The sequence below is a fragment of the Polistes fuscatus genome, unplaced genomic scaffold, assembly GCF_010416935.1.
Source record: "Polistes fuscatus isolate 324 unplaced genomic scaffold, CU_Pfus_HIC Scaffold2, whole genome shotgun sequence".
Taxonomy (NCBI): domain Eukaryota; kingdom Metazoa; phylum Arthropoda; class Insecta; order Hymenoptera; family Vespidae; genus Polistes; species Polistes fuscatus.
Genome location: NW_025113096.1, coordinates 15,977,511 through 15,989,729, shown reverse-complemented (window position 1 = coordinate 15,989,729; position 12,219 = coordinate 15,977,511). Strand labels below are relative to the sequence as shown.

General features: G+C 38.8%; 1 protein-coding gene across 3 annotated transcripts in view; it reads left to right on the top strand.

Annotated features, from left to right (window-relative positions):
* LOC122516327 (zinc finger homeobox protein 3) overlaps positions 1-12,219 on the top strand; it is a 394,212-nt gene that overhangs the window by 65,294 nt on the left and 316,699 nt on the right. Inside the window, exon 1 of one of the 3 annotated variants that reach the window (XM_043634048.1) lies at positions 454-859. The exons of 1 other annotated variant lie outside the window; for it this stretch is intronic. The gene's annotated coding sequence lies outside the window, so the exon portion shown is untranslated. Of the gene's footprint in view, positions 1-453; positions 1,271-12,219 lie in introns of those variants that run through there. One more of the 3 variants, XM_043634047.1, reaches the window with a different exon arrangement.

The following is a 12,219-nucleotide window of genomic DNA, read 5'->3' as shown; positions in this document are numbered from 1 at the left end:
GTAGCAAAAGAAAAAGAAGAAGAAGAAGAAGAAACCCTAAACGTAAGAAAAAAAGAAAAAAAAGGGAAAGAAAAGAAAAGAAAAGGTGAAAGAAAAGAGAAAGAAAAAGAGAAAGAGAGTAAAGTAGAATTCTTGAGCTCAGCTGTTATGTCTCTGGCGCGCTTTGGTGGCGGGGGCGCGTATGCTAGGCGCCTACACTATACCGTATACACACATGTACACGTACCAACACTTTTCCACTAGAAGAGACGCGTGTGTTACATCGGACGTGTTCGCGAGTAGCCGTCGGCGTCCTCGTCGACGTCGTAGTCGTCGTCGTCGTCGTCGTCGTCGTCGTCTTCTTCGGCGTCTTTGGCGTCGGTCGTCGGTTCGTGGCTACGGGTGTACATGCGCGTATGCCTTTGAGCACGCGCGCGCACGCCAGTTCTAGTCTCTCAGTTTGGATTGCTTGCTTGCGTGTGGGTGTTTATGTGTGTGTGTGTGCATTAGAGGGACTACTCACACGTTTGTTTCTCTCGTGTATGTCTGCGAGGAGAGCCAAACGAAGGGAGGCAAGCCAGTAAGCTCAGGCGCGCCGGAGCGGCGAGAGAGCAGCCATTTTACTCGAACGCGGGTGGTAAACGCCGTGCACACACCACCTGACGCCTCGCGTCTACTAATCTCTCTCTCTTTTTATTTTTCTCTGTCTCTCTCTCTCTCTCTCTTTCCTTTTCTTTATCTTTTTATTTTATTCTTACGCTAATAGAGAGATACACGTGCAAACGCGCACGGTCTGCTGCCAATGAAAGAGAGATAGATAGAGATTAAAGAAAAGATAGACAAGAACAAATAAAAACAAGAAGAAAATTAAGATCATTAGGTAGGATATTTAATCTTCAAATTTTTCTATCATATAGAAAGTGTACGTGCGTGTGTATGTGCGCGTGTATGTCCTGAGAGAGAAAGAGAAAGAAAGATATATACAAAAGGGGAGGTTTTTAAAGGGATGTTTAGCAATAGTAATTGTTCGAGAGTTTCTATTACAAAAGAAAAAAAGGGAAGTCGCGAAGTGAATCGGAACGAAAAGAAAAAGGAGCAGAGAGGAAGGAGAGATTCGTTCAATCGGAGGAGCTTCGTCAAGTGTAGAGAACGAGAAGAACTTAGGGAAGGTGGGAAGGGAGGAAGTGGTGGAAGAAGCCTCGTGAATGCGACGGCGATCCGGTGCAACGTGCACGTGCGCCACAACGGTGGTGAGACGAGTGAGAGACGAGGAGAGGTCCTCAACGGTTAGGTGAGACAGAGGAGAGAGGGAGCCTGTGTTGCCTGTTTGACTGACTGAGACAGACATATATTCCTCCCCCTCCAATTTTATCTACCACTCTCACTCATTCGGAAGCATGCTCTGTTGTGTGTGTGCGTGTGTGTACACACGTAACCTCACGTAAGAGAGAGAGAGAGAGAGAGAATTTCTATCTGTATGCGTGTGTTCGTGTGTATCGTTTTTTACGTAGTAGGACGAGCGACAAGAGGGGCGGAGGGGTGTAAAGGGGTGTAGAGGGGAGGGAGGAGTGAAGAGGGACGTCCGACTTATTGGAGGAGGTGGTGTACTTACTCCTGTCGTAGCCACCACGAGGTGAGGCCATTCGTTCTGCGCAAGACCGTTTAAATTCGCCGCCGCCTGCTTTGCATACCGCGTTTTCGCCGGCCCTACTCCACCCCCTCTTTACCGAAAGCCCTCTCGCCGCCTACCCTCGTCACTAAGCCCACCGCCGCCTAACTCGCAACGACCCGCCCTTTCGCGATTTTCCCTGACCAACCCCTTCATCCTTGCCACGAAACTCTGCATTTCTATACGCTTTTCTTCTTCTCCTTTACCTCTTTCTCCTCCTCCTCCTCTTACTCCTCCTCCTCCTCATTTTCTTTCTTATTCTTATTTTTATTTATTTCTTTTTCTTGTAGGAAGTAATGAGTCATTAAAGTTTCCTTTTGGGATTTTATTAACTAGTCTCCTTTTTCTTTAACTCTTTGGATAATGAATTATTTTATTATCTTATTATTCGATTAGGGTTTGTCTTGAGTTTTGGAAGATACGAAAGTTTCATACTTATAACTTTCTTTTATGGATAATCTTGATAAGCATTCAAGTTGCCGGAGTTTCAATCAAATCGTATGCGTCGTAGTGACGGGTGGGTATGCGGATGACCTAGAAAATTTTAGTAGAATGATGTTTTGTTTCGCGCACGACTATACTCTCTCTCTCTCTCTCTCACCCTCTCTCTCTTTTTCTCTCTTTCTTATCGTCTTTTACCATTCTATCGAAACTCGAAATATCCGAGTCGCGTAATTAACGGCTTCTCACTCGTCTCGTCTAATTCCGTCTTCCGAAATTATTTCGCGCGCTGGGTCAGTCGAGTTACGAGCGAGAAAGCATAAACTTTGTCTCGAAGGCGGACGCGCGTCGTTAATTGTAAGAAAATTTTCAACGCGGACGTACCGATTTACTGCGCAGATCATTCTCTATACTTATGTACGTATCTATCTCTATCTCTCGCTCTCTCTCTTTTTCTTTATTTTTCTGTCTGTGTGTATGTGTGTTCGTATGTATATATAAAAACAACACATATACAAATATTACTTAAATGTATATATATATTTATCATGTATATCGTGTATACATATTTGTGTATACGTATGTGTTTGTATGTATATATTTGTGTATTTATATATCTGTATATACGTATTTTGACATGGGTATATACGATGCTGAAAAGTCTTTCTGGCTGCATGCTCGCGTTAATGCTGTCTCACGTAATGAGCGACTTGGCTCCGACGGACGCATATTTTCTTTTACGATGCCTAAATATAATCTTAACGATGTTCTTATGGCCTAGAGCATGGTCGCCTTCGAGAAATTCGAAATTCTCTAAGGCTTCTGCTTCGAAGTACCGAGCTTTACGTCCTGATCTCGATTTCCTTCCCCACATCCTTCATACCACCCCACCCCACCCCATCTCGCTTTTACCAATCTTTTTTACTACTTGTTCTCTCTCTAACTTACTTTCGAGAATATATTTCGTTTTCCAAAGTAGATCGATGGTAATCGTCCTTTGGTAATCCTTCGGAAATCAAACGACGTATCACGTCAAAATCGTTTCGAAGAATCGTTAGAATAAATCATGTTTCCTCGTGTACTTACAATTCAGTGTGTGTTAGATAACTATTAATTAAAAAGGTTAGTCATTAACGATTATGTGCAACCAACCGACCGGACGACATAAGTTTTTCTTTTCTTTTTCATCGGTACAATTAGATATCTGGTTATGTAACATAATTTCCTTTAGGTCATTTTGGAGAGTAGTCGAAAGTCAGGAATGAAAATATCTCCGTGAGAGTAGTATCGCATAACTATGGTCGGCTTGCATTCTTCTTTCTTTCTTTTTTTTTTGTTCTTTTTTTTTTTTTTTCGTTTTTGTTGTCCTTGTTTTATGTCAGAGAACGAGGGACGAATTACGCTCTCGTTACAGCATTTCCTCGGTCTATCTCTTTCTCTCTTTCTTATCTTTTACCTTATTTCTCTTTCAACATCCTTCTCTCTCTTTTTACTTTACTCACGATCAAGGATCGAAGTCACGTAGAAGGTGCGCGTCGATCTCCGCGAGCGATCGTCACGCGTCGACCGATTTTCCCATAAAACCCACGGAACAACTTTCGATCGACGCCAATCAACGATTATTATCCGCATGTTCGACGATCCTCGTCAATGTCCTCCTCTGCCTCCTCCTCCTCCTCCTACTCTTTTTTTTCCTCGTCATCGTCATCGTCATCGTCATCGTCATCGTCATCGTCATCGTCGACGATCTTTCTCGCGATCTCAATAACTTCTCGATATCTTTCAAGAAATCGAGAGTTAGTTTCAAGATAAGATAAATCAAACAGAGTAACAAAAAGAGGACACGGGAATCTCTGCATACAAAAAATGTAAAATAAAAAAAAGAAGAAGAAGAACAACAACAAAAATCGAACAGGTTAACAATGTGTTTTTCTTTTCTTTTAATATTTAATGCGATTCTAATGCAAGACGGTAGAGGGGGGAGGCGAAGAAGGGATTGAAGTAAATTAACGAATGTCGTGTATGATAGGAAAAAATTATTACCATCTATTGAAACAAATTTCTAGAAAAACAATTTTTAATTCGATTTGAATGTGAGGAAAGGGTGTAAGTGGTAATATCATGAGAGCTACATATATATGCAGAATAATTATCTTTTATTTTCTTTTTTTGTTCAAAAAATTAAGAATGAATTATCGAATAAAGAGAGAGAGAGAGAGAGAGAGAGAGAAGAAATAAAAAAACAAAAAACGCGTGAAAGAAAAATTGAACGTTTCCAACACAACATTCACGGTAATAATGCTTAATCCGATTGGAATATGAGGAAGAGGAAAAAGGAAAGGATAGGATGGAAGAGGGTGGTTGATGTAAAATAATGAATGATGTATATGCAGGATAATTATTGCCTTCTCTTCTCCTCCGTAGTTCGCGAGAAATCTCGTTGAACGATCGCTGGAACGATTCGTAGCCTTAGGCACCGTTAGTACCACCGAGTTTATCTCTCGTTCTTGCGCAACGTTCCTTTGGGCCAGAAGGTACTCTGCGCTACTACTAATACTACTACTACTACCACAACTATAAATTCTTTCATAAAAAACAAAAAAGAAAAAGAAAAAATAGGAAAGATGGAACGAGCACAGAGCTAGCTGGCTGCGAGTTAATAATGACAACAAGGGGGACAACTAGTGCGGCCGGGGGTTGTTGCAGTATACTGGTTAGAACAAAAAAAGAGAAAGGTTTCACCATATTTCTACGAAAAATTCTCATTAATTTCTTTTTCAAGGATTTCGGTGAGCGGCCCTTTGATCGTCCTATCGTGTGTTTCATATTTTTCTTCTTCTTCTTCTTCTTCTTCTTCTTCCTGTTTTTCTTTTTAATGGAATAGAAACGAGAAAAAGAAAGAAAGAAAGAGAGAGAGAGGGAGAGAAAGAGAGAGAGAGGAAATAAAAGGTAGAGGAAGTTGTAAGGGCTTTCCACTTGTCGTTTTTTCGGTGCCTCGCGGTGACATTTGCGTGTGGCCGAGTTCGGAGGGGTGGAAGGTTCGCATCGACACGCTCGCATCGACACGCCAGACGACAATTAACCCGACAAACCAAGCAACCGTCGTTTCTCTCACCCTCTAACCCCCTTTTCCCAACCCCTCCCCCTCTTTCTTCGTTAGGTCCCGTAGTCAGCGACATATACCGTATACGTACCCCCCTTCGTACGACTAGAACTAGCGTCCCTTTCTTGCCACCAAAGGGGGGTGTAAACCCATCATTATCCTGATTATTCTTGCATGCCGGCTAATCACAAGCTGTCGGTCTTGTCATTGTTTCACTACGGATCATTATTTTTTCTTTCCTATTTCCAAGCACTCTCTCTCTCTCTCTCTCTCTCCCCCTCTCTCCCTCTCTCTATCTCTGCCCCCTTCTTTCCTCTCCTTTCTGTTTTTTTCCTTTTCTTTTTTTTTTTCATCGTTCTTTCTCTCTAGCCTAGTTTTCTCTTTCTCTATATTGCGCTCTTACAATCACTCCCTTTTCGAGGAGAGAGAGACCATCCATCGTGAGCCGTTTAATCCCACGCGCTCGCTCTTTAGCTCGAGCGAAAAAGCCCATTAGGAGGGAAGAAATTAAAGCCTCGGTGTGTATGCGCGGCACGGGCTCGAGTAGGACGGCAGGAGGGGCGGGGAGGGGACGGGGTTGAAAGGGGTAGGCAAGGGGATTGCAAGCGCTCTACTTCCCTGCTTGCTTCTTCCTTCCTTCCTTCCTTCCTTCCATCCTTCGTTACCTTTCTTTCCTTACTACTTTCTCCTCAAGGTTTCTTCCAATCGAACTTTCTTTTTCTTCATTCTTTGGTACCTTACACGTCCCACTAAAAAAAAAAAAATGAAAAAAGAAGAATGGGAGAGAAAACAGGTAAACAAGTCTAGAAAAATTAGTAAAAACTTAACTGTAGACAATGAATCAATCCGTTCATTAAATGCACGAATTTATACGAAATATAAGAAAGTATCTAGTTTTGATAATACAGGAAAGAACAAGATTCGCAATTGTTTAGAACGAAGAGAAACGATCGCGAGAGATGAAAATATCATACGACGAAAACGATTTCATCTAATCGAACAACTTCATTCCAAAAAAAAAAGAAACAAATGTAGAAAAATGAAGAGATCGATTAATCCGTTCGGCAAATGCACGAATTTAAACGAAATACAGGAAAGTATCTAGTATCTCGTTTAGAGAGATACAGGAGAGAACAAGATTCGCAAGTGTTTAGACCGAAGAGAAACGATCGTGGGAGATGAAAAAAAAAAATCAAAGAATAAGAATAAGAAGAAGAAGAAGAGGATTGCAAGAGAAGGGAGGGATTGGAGAGAAAGGGGAATTGGTCGGGGGAGGATAGAAGAGGAGGAAATATAAAATAGCGAGCGTCGGTGGGCACCGGGTTAGACTATATGCTCTAATTTTAACCGATTGCCTCGCTCCCTCACCCAAGGATTATAATTAGATACAGAAATACCCGACCCGTCAGCCACCCACCGGCCAACCGAAGCCAGCCGAAAGCGCGGGTGCGCGTTCCCGGCGCAATCCCGGATCACGAGAAAGCTTCCTCTAACAGAAAGACAGAGACATACGGTATAGTGAGAACGAGTAAGATGGAAAGAGATAGAATGAGTTAGCTTCGAAAGCTCCCGACGACGACGACGACGTTGTTTTCTACTGTCTCGAAACTCACCACGACGAGCCAGCCATGAGTTTGACTTCGTTGTATGTCGTCGCATACCCATTTGTATCTATCCTTCTCTCTCTCTCTCTCTCTCTCTCTCTCTATGCCTTTTATTTTTCTCTTTAATCTTTTTCTTTTTCTTCTTCTCTTTTTATTTTACTTTCTCTTTCCATATAACATAAGTGGAGATCAGCGTAATGCTGCGCAAGCTAACACCGCGCGGTCCTACATTCTGATATGCGAATCCGAAACGCGTTTCGTTCTGTTCTAATTTTAAAGTTTCCACGGGCAACACCGTGCTCCGTGGGTTAATACAAATTTCGTAGAAACATGAATTTTCCCCCGTTCTTACTCGATCTTTCTCTCTCTCTCTCTCTCTCTCTTTCCTTTCTCTCAAACGGATTCTAATTCAAGAATTATCCGTACAGCGTTTCATTTGTATTTTCAATTCTTACGTTTTTAAACGATACTCGATAGTTGTGTGCGTATTATACATGCGAGCTTACTTTACGGTATAAACATTTCTCTAATATCAATAACACGTTTTTGGAGTTGTTTTTGTACGGATAGTTTTTCTTTTTCTTATTTTTTATTCGTTTTTCCCGATAGCATTGAACCCTTTTCGCAGAGAATTTTGAACACGTTGCAGGCTTCGAAAAGAGTATAATTACTCTCCTGCGAAGAAAAGGTTTGTGTTTCTTCCCTACTTGAAAAAGTAGATCGACTTCGGGATCGTTTTGTTTTACCTCTTTTAAATGATTTTTTTCAGAACGTACCGTTCAAATATATTATCCGAAATATTATTTCTACGATATAAAATATACGATCGCTAATATTTATTCATCATTTAATTCATTAATCTTCTTCAAACTCCAACAAAAAGTAGGTTAGATGAATCATCGGACATTGTTTTATTAATCATTTTCCAATAATTGACTTAAAAATGTTGTAATACTTTATTTCACTTACTATCGATTACCTAAATATCTCATAAAGTAACAACCTTGAACAGAAATTTTATTTCCATATTCAGATGCACTCCATTTAGAACAATGCTACATTGTACTAAAAATCAAACAAAGAATATTAAAATAAATAAAAAATATCATAAATGGTGGAGTTAAGTGGCACACCCGGTATATTTTATATATATATATATATATTATATGAAGGAGTAAATAATTAATTATGAGGTTTGCGCTCGAAGAGAAGGATTCGATGGCGCAGCTGCGTTAACTCACCCCTCTTACAGGGCTTAGTCTAATAGAAGTCCGCGGGACTCGTCTGGCAAGGGCAGGGGGTAACCTCGACCCCCTCCTAATGCAGCAGAGGTAATTATCGTACGAACCAATCGATATTTCGATCAACGAGTGTCGGCCTTTGATGCTCGGCAAAAGAATCGAAGAAGGTAGTTCGCAGTTACCGTATAACCGCATTACCGTTTCCCTACGTTGCGTTACTTTCTTTACTTCCCTTATTCATTAGGCAACCGATGACTTTTCATCCTACTATCACCATTTTTATTTCGATAATTATTTTTTATTATTCTTATTTCCGTCTTTCCTCTTGTTTTAACGAGAACATTTATGCATTGATACAAATTTTTAGAAAACACGTTGAATTATTTAATTATTAAAAGGTTCATTTATTTTCAAAAAATAACATTTGTATTTTGTATATAGAAGACTGTTGTAATGATATTTTATTGTTATATTAATTTTTTTTAAATTAATTAAATTAATTCGATTAATTTTATTATATCTATGTACACTTATTATTAATGATATTAATTGTAATATATGTTATGTAGAGTGACTCATAAGTCAGTTAATTAAAATGCATTATTATTGGATAAGAAATATAATATTAAAAAAATTAACACAATATATTTAATTATCAATTTGGATCTCTCAAGTAATTGTTAATACAAAAAGATTATTGGAAAAATATTTCACATCTACTATTTCAAACAGTTATCATTTTAAACCAATAAAAACTTAATAACTGTTAATTTCAATTAACTTCGTGGGAACTTTTTATAGTAAATTTATAATATTATAATGATTAATATGTTTTTTGTTTTTTGTTTTTAATAATTAGATACATGAATAAGTACATTCGAATAAAAATATGAATTAAATTTCTAAAAGTTCAAACTTTGACCTTTCTGCAATTTCTATTATTTTCTTTCACATTGAAATACAAAATGAAATCAAAGTGTATGTTTAAAGTGTCAGTCACGGAGAAATAGGAAGAATTTCTTTCAATCGATTATTATCGCGATTTAATGTAAGAACAGAAGATCGTGCTTAAAGAAACGTTAAGAATTATGGTTAAATGTATCTGTGTATATATATATATATTTATAAGATCTTTCGTCACGACGAAGAAACACAAAATGCGGCTCCGGCAAAACGGTTATTTAATCGGCTTCTCCCCGTGCCAAACGCATTACATTATATATATATATATATTTTACTCTCTCTTTCTCTCTTTCTTTTCCTCTTTTTCTCCCAGACGCTCCTATCAAAACGAGGAAAGATAATCGAAGCGTGAAGTCTCCATTTCTCGTATCACATTTCTCTCTTTAATTCTCTTATTCTTTTTACTTTGGACGCATGCCGTGTTAGGAATGAAATTAGAAACGTTTCCTCGAGTATTAATCCTATATTTATTTATAATATTACATACTACAATTTTTGTTTTATTGAACAAATTCATCAACAAGCATATCCACCTTATTTAATTATTAATTTATTTTTCTTAATCGTGTATATATTATACTTGTTTTTTTTTTCTTCATCAGATTTAATTAAAACATATAATAATAAATAAATAAATAAAGATATAATTGTTAGATTAATTAAAAATTATTTGCCAAGTATGTGTACGCAATATTTGTCAGGTAGGGCTGAGATGTTTGAAATCTCGCAAAAAGAACAAAAATTGACGAAAGGAAATTAAATAAATATCTAAAAAAAAAAAAATTAAAAAAATAGTGATTTATATAAATTGCAAATAACGTTGGAAAGTGGTTCCCTTGGAGAATAACATGCGCGAACGATACAGACCTCTTTGGTTCGTTACAATACGAAGACTGGCCGGTCCCACAGTCCTGCCTGATTGCCGGTTAAAAGATCAGCGAAGTGTGACAGGGCCGTTTCTTCGTGGCATTTGAGGATGAGGATGAGGATTGAGGAGGAGAAGGAGGAGGAGGGGGAGGGGGTGGTAGGCGTGCACGCGCTCACATTGGCGACACAGAGACGAAGAGAAGGAAGAAAAAAAATTGAAGAGGAGGAGGAGGATGAGGAATCATGGTCTCTAATTTTTACGGTGTAACCACCTGAGCGTCTCTCTTTTCTATATATTTACAAGTACAACCAAGCTGGTCATTAAATCCGATAATTAATCACAATCGTATCTATTAACGGGCCATCCTTAATTGCTGTTATCCGCTAGGAAAGAAGTATTTCTTCGCTAGAAAAGAAAAAAAAAAGAAAAAGGAAAAGGGAGGAGGGACTCGTATATATACTTGGACTGGGACCGACCCAGGATGTGACCAAAGAATGGGCCTTATTTTTTTTTCTCTTTTTTTCTTCCTCTACTTTTCTTTTTCTCCCATTTCGTGCGAAACCGACGACAAAATTTCACCGTTTCTCGTCATACTCACACATTTTCCTTCCAATATGAACCAAAGTATAACCAAAATGAAATTTTGGATATACTTACTGCATTTGCGATTATGCATTTATGTACATACTATTATAGCTATGGGCTTTCATTATCTTGTTTCACGTGTTGTATATGACATTACTGTTATCAAAATTTAACAGATTCCTATAAATCATAAGTAATAGGTTTTTGTAGCAACCAATACTGTTTAAGATACCACGTTACAATTCTTTTTTGAATTCAGCTTAATTTTCATACCCGATTATTGGATCTTTTGCGTACCTACTGAAGTGATGATGTCTCACAATCAGCAGATCGTGTAGTCCCGTTAGCTAGAAAGGTTAAGATAAAAAATTATCAGATTAATATACGCTAATCCAAACTTATCATTTATAATAATCTCTCATAATCTTTGCAAATATAAAGTAAAAACAAAATACTAAAAAAAAAAAAAAAAACAAGAAAGGTAAGAAATATAATATACATTTTATCAGAGTTAGATAAAACAAGTAATTTCGTTAAAACGTACTTACCAAATTAGTCGGCAAGGTTTCGTTGAAATAAACGTGGAATAATATACTATAGTCTTAGGACGTTGACGGTAGGAAATGGCGGGGCATCTTCTCCAAGGCGACTCTCTCCCTCTCTCTCTCTCTCTCTCTTTCTCTCTGTCTTTCGCGCGCGCGAGTGTTCACAACTACCATCGGAACTCGTACATAGCTATCTACTTACTTACTTTAGTGGTCAGCGTGGAAGAAAAGAATTAGCTAGACGGGGGCGCGTCTCATCTAGGTCACTCACACACTCCCCCAGACACACACACGCGCGCGCGTTTCTATTCCCTATCTTTATCTTTCTTATTTTTACGAATACGTTCATATATATATATATATATATATACACACAAACATCCACATATGTGGTCGGGTGCGGCGCAAGGAGGCTCATTACGGGAGGACGGTGGCGAGGGGATGTGCAGCAAAAGAGGCGAGCGTTAATTAAGAACAGACTCGCCACCCCCTAAGTAAGGAGCTTCGGCCGAACAACCCCTGCTTTCTTTCTCTTTCCTCTTCTTCTTCTTCTTCTTCTTCTTCTACCTCTTTTCTAATTCTTTTTCTTCGTCCTCTACTTCCCCCACCCTCTACCTCTTTCTCTTCTTCCTTCTAGTCTACCATTACCACCACAAGCATCTTAGTTACCCCCGAACATTCCCCTTTACCCTCCCACCCCCTCTCTCCTCACTATCTTTCTCTTTCTCTTCGTATCGTCGTTTCAACCACGAAGGAAGAAAGAAAGGAAGGATCCTTTTAGAGCCCAGGGATGGAAAATTCTCTTGGAGCTAACTAACAAGTGACTGAGTATCAGAACATGTTCTATATTGCTCCGAGAAAGGAAAAAGGATAACCGTTGAAGAAAATTAACTAATATCTTCTAATATCCTATATTATTGATACGATGAAATCGTCAACTTATACGTACACATAATATATTACATACACGTATATTATATACATATATATGTATATAATACTCTCTTTCTGTCTTTCTTACATTGGGCTTCGATTTTCACGGATTTCTATCGTGCTGACCCGGCAGAGTGTTACGATTGAGACGGTTCCTTTTCACACGCTCGGACTGTAGAAACCTTCCGATGAGACTTGGACTATCTCGAGATAAGTCTGAGAGATTTCTCTCTTTCTATCTGCCCATCTCCCTCTCTCTCTCTCTCTCTCTCTCTCTCTCTCTTTTCG